The sequence below is a fragment of the Schistocerca americana genome, chromosome 1 (genome assembly GCF_021461395.2).
Source record: "Schistocerca americana isolate TAMUIC-IGC-003095 chromosome 1, iqSchAmer2.1, whole genome shotgun sequence".
NCBI classification, from domain to species: domain Eukaryota; kingdom Metazoa; phylum Arthropoda; class Insecta; order Orthoptera; family Acrididae; genus Schistocerca; species Schistocerca americana.
The window spans coordinates 782,527,139-782,538,291 of record NC_060119.1 but is presented as its reverse complement, the minus strand read 5'-3'; the positions used below and the strand labels follow the sequence as shown (position 1 = coordinate 782,538,291).

At 43.6% G+C, this 11,153-nt stretch overlaps 1 non-coding gene across 1 annotated transcript; it reads left to right on the top strand.

Moving 5' to 3' along the window:
• The first annotated feature begins 10,650 nt into the window (after nucleotides 1-10,650).
• Nucleotides 10,651-10,725, top strand: Trnas-cga. Its single transcript has one exon. It is a non-coding gene; the product is annotated as a tRNA-Ser (tRNA).
• Nucleotides 10,726-11,153: the final 428 nt, after the last annotated feature.

Here is an 11,153-nt window from a genome sequence, read left to right as displayed (position 1 = left end):
GGGTGGCCAAATCATTCGCTCGAATTGTCCAGAATGTTTTTAAACCAATCTTGAAGAACTGTGGTCCGGAAACATGGTGCATTGTCGTCCATAAAAATTCCATCATTGTTTGGGAACATAAAAATAACTGTAAATGGTCACCAAAAAGCCGAAAATAACCATTTCCAGTCAATGATCGGTTCAGTTGGACCAGAGGACCCATTCCATTCCACGAAAACACAGCCCGCACCATTATGGAGCCACCACAACCTTGTACAGTGCCATGTTGACAACTTTGGTCCGTCGTCGCTCTAGACTCCAACCGATATGGTCCAAGCCCAGAAGAGTCGCTGCAGGCACTGTCGTGCTGTTAGCAAAGGCACTCGCCTCAGTCATCTGTGTCCATAGGCCATTAACGCCAAGTTTCGCCACACTGTCCTAACGAATACGTTCTTTGTACGGCCCACATTGCTTTATGCGGTTATTTCCCAGAGTTTTGCTTGTCTGTTAGCACTGACAACTCTAAGCAAACGCCGCTGCTCTCGGTCGTTAAGTGAAGGCCGTCAGCCATCTGTGTTGTCCGTGGTGAGAGGTAATGCCTGAAATTTGATCTCCTCGGTACGCTCTTGACCCTGCGCACTGCGGAATATTGAATTTCCTAACAATTTCTGAAATGGATGTCCCACGCATCTAACTCAAACTAACATTCCTCATTCAAAGTCTGTTAATTCCTGTCGTGCATGCGTAATCGTGTCGGCCACCTTTTCACATGAAACATCTGAGTACAAATGATAGCTCCACCTATGAACTGCCCTTTTGTACTTTGTGTATGTAATATTGTCGCCATCTGTGTATGTGTGCATATCACTACTCATGACTCTCGTCACCTCAGTCTACATCGAAAAAAAGGCAGCAAGTACAGTTCTCTCGTCGGCCGGTGTGGCCGAGCGGTTCTAGGCGCTTCAGTGTGGAACCGCGCGACCGCTACGATCGCAGGTTCGAATCCTGCCTCGGGCATGGATGTGTGATGTCCTTAGGTTAGTTAGGTTTAAGTAGTTCTAAGTTCTAGGGGAGTGATGACCTCAGTTGTTAAGTCACAAAGTGCTCAGAGCCATGTGAACCATTTTTGAACAGTTCTCTCCGAACTCAGCTGAATCAATAAAATCCTCCTTCCAACTCCTCCCCTCTTCTATTGATTAGGATGACATTTCAGCACGTACATGTTAAAGTTGTATGATGTAATGCAGCTCACCTCACTTGAGCGGCTCACTGCTATTGCCGCAGCATGAAGATTACATACCCCAGAACACAGTTACAGTAACATAAAGGGACGTATTTCTGTTTATCGCAGAAAGATAATGGTGAGGTGTGTGGCAACGGCTGTGACTTACGTTGTCTGAGCATGAGTGAGTGCCTGAGGCTACACTCGGTAAGTGCTGCATTAATAGATACCTCTAACCTGTCTCCCATTGTTGACTCTGAATTGAAGAGTCTGAAGCTGAACCGCCCTCTGCCGTATCGCGGAGATGATGCTCTCCAGCGTGTCTGGTGGATTTACGCTGCAGGGATCAAGACTGTCTCGAAATCTGAATAAGATACAGCTGTTTACTGAGTATCCATCGCCAATATTTTTCCTATCTCTGATATTACTCTGGGAAGTGATCCCAGTAGCCCGATAGACCTTTCTGTTGGAATGGCAGTGAATATTTACGTCCACATTTCGTTTTGTGAGCGCTTCACGCCTTCTAACTCTCTCAAGGATTAAACGAAAACGTTCTTCGTTCGAGTGCCGATAAGCATCCTTTTGGCGTGTGCACACAAATGCGTTCTCATTGCTTCGCACTATTCGTCTTCTGGCATACGTCAACATTGGCACTGTGTATCATTTTACAACTCCGGCCCTGAAATTGTTTAGCCTGCCCGCAGTTTGTATAGCAACGTTCTAAAACATCAACAAGAACTTTTCAGTACTAGGCTTTTGTTATTCCCTCTGAGCTCAAATCTGCAAGGCACGCGACTTCGTCCTTGTCGACCATTTGTACCACTTTCAGAACTTTATGGCATTCGGGTACGGCGTTTATTCGGAAATAATTTTCACGATCATGCAAGAATACTTTCGGATTTGTATTTTGATTCCGGCCATGTCTCGCAATGTTAAATCTGTACTTGATGCCATAGCAACAACAGTTTCTCTAGAAGCGCTCTTATCTCTTCGAGAATGCCTTTCATTAAATGTTCTACCTTACTTAGCAATTTCTTCATGACCTCATCTTGTATAGTACTCAATCCCCTCTTGGCACTATCACAACTAATTCCAGTTTTCTTCTCAGTTACTTCTCGATTATGAAATAGTAGTGCCCGTGTTATTAAGACGCAGGATACAATTTTGCAACGGACATGCATGCAAGCAATTACAGTGCTACATTGAGAGAGCTTCGTCGACTGGAAGGACCGAAGGCCCGATGTTATTAAATGGTTTAATAAGATAACAGAGAAATTTGAAAACGTGGGTGAGCTGGGTGTGGCACCTGGAAGAGGAAGGCGTCCTATCTGGGTGGAAGTCACAGAGAAGGTTGTTGTTGCTGTAACTGACCATGCATCCCCTGCCCCGGGTAGCGCTAGTACTGGAGCAGCGTCACGAGGATTGTCCATCCCATAGTCAGCAAACAGTATGGAGAGTTTTGCGGTCTATATTACATTGGTACAAGATCCAGATGGTGCAGCAAGTGAAACCTCATGATCGGCAGCAACGTTCTGAATTTGCTCTTCGGTTTCTGGCACGGATCAAAATTGATGAGAATGGCCGGGCAATATTCTGCGGAGTGGTGAGGCACATATTAGACTACAGGGTGCAATGAATACACAAACTGCCGAATTTGGGTTATTGTTAAACAGCGTGTTGAGCACGAAGAGCCACTACACTCGCCGTATGTGACTGAGTGATGTGGCTTCACAAGCACCCATATTCTCGGTCCGTTCATCTTTGAAGAGAACACACCCAGAGGGCCTGTCAGGTGTACCGCGACGTGTGCGCGTTATCGAGACCACCTTGTACGGAACGTGATTCCTCCCTTCGAACGGCGCAACTGTGTGGAAACCACTGTTTTCATGCGAGTTGGGGCAACACACCAAGTCGCTCGCGCAGTGAAAGATCTGGATAACGCAATCTTCCATTAACATGTCATATCCATAGGTTTTCCAGATGCATGGCCTGCAAGACCACCTGATCTGACTGCGTGTGACTTTTAGCTGTGGTGCTACCTAAAAGAACGCGTTTACAAGGGACACGCTCGGTCTCTACCTGATCTGAAGGCCAGTATACATGAACACATTGCTCAGATTTCACTGGAAATGCTGCGACCAATTGTTGATTACGTAATTTTACGGATGCTGCATAACGTCGAGGTCTCCGGTTCTCAATTTGAACAGATAGTGTAACAGGCGGTCAATAACAAAATCAACATTATGCCTTTCTCACTTGTTTGAAGTTTTGAGTCTATATGCCGTTCCTAATACATTACGTATGGAAACACTTTTGTATTGCATACCGGCTGCGGATTCTGCTGCGTCTGTTCTTTCGGACATGTACGAAAGAACAGACACCACACATGCCAGATATGCACATGGTGGCCAAATTTGAAACTATTTTTTCCAGCTAAATCTGTTTCGCATTAACGCATTAGCTTATCTGCCAAGTTTCGCTGCCATACGAAAATTAGAGCCCACAGTGGACCTCTGTGACTAGCTGCACTTTAATTGTAAGCACCCAGAATGATTAGACATCTGCTGACTAGCAGCTAACGTGCCATATCCAGGAATATTTTATCCATTTCCACGAATTTTTTGGGCTGGTTAGTACACAATATGTACACTAGTGTGTGGAATCACAATACTTCATTGTTATGTAGAACGCTTAAATCACACGTATCAGTCACGGCAGCACAGAATTACAACAGGCTCCGCATGGGTAGGATTTGCGTCCAGCTAAAAGTATGTAGCCCCATAGACGTACTGCTTCGTTCAAAGGGATGCCTTTCATGGAAGTTTAAAGAAAATTGCCAAATTATAACAGGTCTGATGTTACTTTGAATGCAGACTGTGCGGCTGGTCCCGGCGGAGGTTCGAGTCCTTCCTCGGGCATGGGTGTGTGTGTTTGTCCTTAGGATAACTTAGGTTAAGTAGTGTGTAAGTTTAGGGACTGATGACCTTAGCAGTTAAGTGCCATAAGGTTTCACACACATTTGAACGTTTTGAATGCAAAGCTGGAACGTATCCGTGTAGAAGAAAGTGGCCCATTGTTTTATAGTCCAGTGTTCATGCTGACATACCCACCGTAAACATGCCATCATGTCAACAGCGGAATGTAGTACACGAGGCTGGTCGGATCTCAAACTTGCCGCCTTCAAGAAGGCTGCCTCGCACAGTATCCACTGGTCAAGAACAAGGGTACTTGACTGAGGCCGGGAACCTAAACATTCGAGCTCACGAGAAAAAATACAAGAAAGCGGTGCACGCCGTGACCCTTAGCCGTCCTCTGGTGAAACTGGAACGTAGAAACTTCAGCCAGAAGATTTGGGCACTCTTTATGAAGAACGCTTGCAGGAACGTGCGGAATCTGACCTGCCTACAGCCTGTCGTAGTTGCCCAAGTGGATGGCGCTTCGCCTACATTCGATCATAGAAAATGTATTCGGATCTGTAAACATGATCCACCGTCAGCTGTATATTGGAATGACGACAGCAAAAATTTGTGCCAGATTGGGAGTCGAACCCGGATTTCCCGCTTTACACAAACGGTCTCCGTAACCGCTTTGACTATCCATGCACGAATCACGGCCAGACCCAAACTTCCACATGTTATCGTGCATGTGTTACAATGTGCACACGCACGTTACGTACATTTCCGTCTATGGAGGGCATGTTTATTGAGAGTCAAGGCGCTACAGTCTGGAACCGCGCGACCGCTACGGTCATGATTTTCGCGAATAAATACGAAATAGCATGCATTTTCAAAGGAGCATTGTATCGTATCCAAGCTCTCTGTTCTCCCTCTTAGATTATAGACTGCCGTCCCAGTCTCGTTATCTAAGGCTTACAGATGACGCAAGAGGACTACAGCGCCGCTCATTTGCGTGAGACAGTTTTGTGGAGCACTTGAGCAACACCAAATGGTTCAAATGGCTCTAAGCATTATGGGACTTAACATATGAGGTCATCAGTCCCCTAGAACTTAAAACTACTTAAACCTAACTAACCTAAGGACATCACACAGATCCACGCCCGAGGCAGGATTCGAACCTGCGACCGCAGCAGCAGCGCGGATCCAGACTGAAGCGCCTAGAACCGCTCGGCCACAGCAGTAGGCAATACAACAACGTTCTGAATTTTCTTGTCCGTTACCTTCGGTTTTTGCGAAATACTGCTACTAATTTATGAAATGGGTTTCATACAGACGGTGAAATATTGGTCATTCGTGGCACACGTTCATTGTAAAGTGCACTATCGGTGGAGAAGCGGCAGACGACGGCGGGAGACGGGCGATCTCGTGGTGTCGGCTCCTCCGAACCTGGCCGCGGCTGTCGGCAGGGAGCAGTGACCTGCCGGCGCGCCTTACGTAACGGTGCGCCTAACTGTCTGCTTGCCGCCTCTCCACCTGTCACCTCGCAGGGGACTCTCTTCTGTTTACGTTGCAGCCTCCCACTGTCCACAGCTCACCGTTTCTCTCTACTGGACCACCGAGAGGTTAGCGGGGCCTCACAAGGAGATGTGAATGAAGGACCGTGCATTGGAGCGTTGAAGGTTGAGGGTGCCGAATTTCTACGTCACAGCACGTTGAGGGGTCTTGCGGAAAGTTCAGAGCAATATCTAGCGTGTCAGATATTCTGAACGTGCGTTTGAACGTAGAGCAATGAGATGGAAAAAAAATGTTCAAATGTATGTGAATTATTAAAGGACCAAACTGCTGAGGTCATCGATCCCTAGACTTAAACAATACTTAAACTAACTTATGCTAAGAACAACACACACACCCATGCCGGAGGGAGGACGCGAACCTCCGACGGGAGGGGCCGCGCAATCCGTAATTTTGCGCCTCAAACCTTGCGACCATTCCGAGCGGCTAGACGAATGGAAAAACTGGTAGAAGCCGACCTCGGGGAAGACCAGTTTGGATTCCGTAGAAATGTTGGAACACGTGAGGCAATACTGACCCTACGACTTATCTTAGAAAATAGATTAAGGAAATGCAAACCTACGTTTCTAGCATTTGTAGACTTAGAGAAGCTTTTGACAATGTTGACTGGAATACTCTCTTTCAAATTCTGAAGGTGGCAGGGGTAAAATACGTGGAGCGAAAGGCTATTTACAATTTGTACAGAAACCAGATGGCAGTTATAAGAGTCGAGGGACATGAAAGGGAAGCAGTGGTTGGGAAGGGAGTGAGACAGGGTTGTAGCCTCTCCCCGATGTTATTCAATCTGTATATTGAGCAAGCAGTAAAGGAAACAAAAGAAAAGTTCGGAGTAGGTATTAAAATCCATGGAGAAGAAATAAAAACTTTGAGATTCGCCGATGACATTGTAATTCTGTCAGACACAGCAAATGACCTGGAAGATCAGATGAACGGAATGGACAATGTCTTGACAGGAGGATATAAGATGAACATCAACAAAAGCAAAATGAGGATAATGGAATGTAGTCGAATGAAGTCAGGTGATGCTGAGGGGATTAGATTAGCAAATGAGACACTTAAAGTACTAGACGAGTTTTGCTGTTTGGGGAGCAAAATAACTGATGAATGTCGAAGTATAGAGGATATTAAATGTAGACTGGCAATGGCAAGGAAAGCGTTTTTGAAGAAAAGAAATTTGTTAACATCGAGTATAGATCTAAGTGTCAGTGTATGTAGTGTAGCGATGTATGGGAGTGAAACGTGGGCGATAAATCGTTTGGACAAGAAGAGAATAGAAGCTTTCGAAATGTGGTGCTACAGAAGAATGCTGAAGATTAGATGGGTAGATCACATAATTAATGAGGAGGTATTGAATAGAATTAGGGAGAAGAGAAATTTGTGGCGCACCTTGACAAGAGGGATCGGTTGGTAGGACATGTTCTGAGGCATCAAGGGATCACCAATTTAGTACTGGAGGGTAGGGTGGAGGGTAAAAATCGTAGAGGGAGACCAAGAGATGAATACACTAAGCAGATTCAGAAGGATGAAGGCTGCAGTAGGTACTGGGAGATGAAGAAGCTTGCACAGGATAGAGTAGCATGGAGAGCTGCATCAAACCGGTCTCAGGACTGAAGACCAAAACAACAACAACAGTGAGATGGAAGAACGCATCCTGCGTCACAAACACTCCATCTCTCTTCAGCAGAGAGTTGCAAGACACGATATCGGCTTTCATTTGAAGCCAGTATGTATATATGCCGTTTTTAAGCACCAGAAAATTGATCTCCGTGTAACCTTCCGGCGAATATATGTTTATCGACATAGACTAGTTATGCCACGTTATTTTAGGAGGAGAAGGCGTTCGCACCTTACAGTGTATAAAGCTATTGATAACGTATCTATTAATACGAAGAGCAGAGTAAGTGAGCAAGTTATTCTTCATGGTCCTTCAGTGTCTTGTGGATGCGTACTGAATTTTACACTTACTAATGCTGATACTAGTGCACATGGTAATGGTTGGGTAACTGTGGCTCTAGTTCGCTGTTGTAAAGTGGAGACTGTATCAGGGCTGGAGACTTTTAACAGCCGTGAAGTTATTGCTTATCGTACATTTCAGGTATGTGAAGTGTATAACAGAGATCATGGTTCATCTTACTATATATCTACAATGTCGTTGGTTCTTAGGACAAGGAATCGTCGTAAAGTAAATGAATCAGATTCTGTGTCCGTATGGGTTAAAGGAGCACTGAATTGTGCCAAGATTAAAGTTGTAGGTGATGTAACACGTTACTATAGAAACTGCAATAAAGTACCTGTCCTTTCCTTGAGAGAATAAAAAAAATAATAATAAATATTACACGACAGCAAAAAAGAAACCTATTGGGTCATGGTAAATGACCCACCCCAAGTCGTCCAGATACTGATTCACCAACAGACACTGACATCTCAGAGGGACAACAATGCCACAGTTGCTACGATATGCATCTTCGATATGCTAGTGTACTATGCACGTGCTGGGCCGTCACGGAGGCTGGGGCCTCTAGTTTTACTAGGCCCCGGCTGGGCTAGTAGCCCGCGACCGGAAGTTGATAAGGGTTAACGAATAACTGTAACTTGCATGTTATGGAAGTATGTCATTTCAAGGCAATGACATCTTGAGGATCCATCAAAAACGTCCTGTTCTTGGTACAGTTTGTTAAAATTAAATGTCAATTAATTACCCATCTACGATTAAAGCTTTCAGGAGGTGGTAAGAAGGAAAGTGTCGTGGTCAGTCATATGTGGTCGGAGTAGCGTAATGAGTAATGCAGGATGAAAGGTCTCTGTTGGATTCCTTTCATGTTAATTTCATAAATCTGTTGTCATTTACGGCATAAATTCCTCTTCTAAATTTACTGTGGCGTTTCTGACTACCTGGGAGGAGACTGAGTAGTGGAACGTGTTACTTTTACACATAAACAAGAACGATCTGCCACACTACTACACTTTAAAACACAGTTTATATGTAATTCATGTCACACAGTCTCATACGGAACCTACATCCGCTTTCTTTTATATACTGTATATGATAAGATACTGTCATCCCCCTTCCCTTCTGTGTGAGAGGATGAATGAGCAAATGCATTTCTAGCTGCATGCTTGAGGGTAGCAGACAAGCCTGTCTGCTAGAGAACAGTAGGACCAACGTCGGAACAGGTAGCTACGCTTTCTAAAAGCAAAGAGGTTTCTATCCTTAGTATCGTCCTGTCCATCCCTTGTCATGTTGGTATAGGAAGCTGCCTCTCTGGCCACTTCCGTTTGTATTTGTGAGTCACCCTCAGGAAGGGACCACGTCAGTCTGTCCGTGGCGAGCGTCTGAAGTGGTAAGATCTCCGGCTAAGTGCGTGTCTGCTAAGTCCGTAGGACAATGGATTTCTTAAGTTCAGCCTAACTGAAAATTTAATCACCTTTATTTCAGGTTTAGCTCTAAAATATCTAATGTTATCTTAAATTGGAACGCAGTGTAATTCGAGTGTGAAGTTCAGAATATATTCTGGTAGTTGCTTTGTCACTACTTTATGAGTAAAGTGGAACCACGTGTTGATCAGTAACTCTAACTAGCATCATCAATCTTCAATGCGAATGTGCGTGAGATTATAACATCTCGTCTTGACAATATTTTTCAATATAGCAACTTTTCTTTATGTTCAACCCACGTGGGGTGTACGTTGTGAGACCAGTACCACGTGCTTATACAATTGTTTGACCCATCAGGTTAATAGTAAGACGATAGTAACCAGTTAGAGGTTTTTCTTTTGTAAATTGCTTTTCAATCTAATTTATTTTAATTATCAAAATTATTGTGGAGTTACACTCTTTGTGTAAACCAAGTTGACCACGTGAAGCATGTGGTGTAATCATCAAAGTAGCCCTCAGCTATTCTTTTCGGGAAGATTTCACAGAGAGTTAGTATGAATTTGGTATACCAGTGTGTGGTAATTACATGACGGACAGGATTGTGCTACGAACGTAACTTCTTTGGGTGAAAATTGAATCGGTTGGTTGTGGTTAATTTTCTCTTGCATATGTTTCTTCGTGTGTTATTTTATGAATGCAGTGTTGTATGCAGTCTCCCAATCTTGGCTCCATATTTGATGTGCTCCGTAAGATTACAATCTCACATTTTCACAATCCTAAATAAGGCACCAGTTTAGTTACGAATCAAGTTTAATATGCTGAAATTTCAATGATCAATGTTAAAATAAATTTCCAAATAGAAACTGATTTATTTCTTGTTATTTAAATTCCCTTTTATATATATATATATATATATATATATATATATATATATATATCACCGGTTGTCGTATGACTATTAAAAGATTATAATTAATGTTAGTCTGGTTGTGAATTTGGTAAGCTAGACTGGATACCTGGTGAAACAGTTGCGCAGTAATGCAAGGTTAACTTCCCCAGACAGCTCACAGCTTTTAACCCGCTTTTATTGGCTATCGGCACCGCTTTCATAGCAAAATTAAAGCAACAACGTTAGAAGGACTTTCAGCTAACAGGTACTGTGTTACTGGTGCGAGTCTTAATGTGCCCAGAGATTTTTTACCAACCTTTCCATTTTCTAATAGGTTCTGATACTTTATTATTAGTTTAATAGAAGTAACTTCTATAATATTTGATGTTTTGTAAATATAAATGCATTCTTTCTGAGGAGTGAGTTTGTTAGATTGGCTTTACCTACAAGATAGCTTGGACTACTTGCAGTAAGATATTTTGCCCTTTCTTGTTTCAAGTTTTGTATTTCACATGTTGTAAACATTCTGGTACTGAATAGGAACAGTGATCAAGTAAGAATGGCATTAGGGTTTTACTAAAAAATGAGAATAACGAAATAATTTTTATCTTATTTGGAGAACAATTGTAAAGTAGTATGGAACTGGAATGCCAGAATGAGAAGGTAGGAGACGTGATACTGGCAGAAGTAGAGCTGTGAGTACCGGGCGTGAGTCGTGCTTCGGTAGCTCAGATGGTAGAGCACTTGCCCTCGAAAGGCAATGGTCCCGAGTTCGAGTCTCGGTCGGGCACTCAGTTTTAATCTGCCAGGAAGTTTCTAGTATGGAACTGTTTGTGATTGAAGTTTTACAAGCCGATGTGCTTATTGGTTCAAATGGCTCTGAGCACTATGGGACTTAACTTATGAGGTCATCAGTCCCTTAGAACTTAGAACTACTTAAACCTAACTAACTTAAGGACATCACACACATCCATGCCCGAGGCAGGATTCGAACCTGCGACCGTAGCGGTCACGCGGTTCCAGACTGAAGCGCCTAGAACCACTCGGCCACAACGGCCGGCGATGTGCTTATTGACTGGACATGGTACTTTCCTTTTACTTTATATCATGTTCATGGATATTGAAGTTTTTGTTTATGGATACTACAGGCAGAACAACTAGACTAGCATTTGGACAAGGGAGGAAATGTGCGTTTTAGCAGAGCTAAAGTAGGAATCTT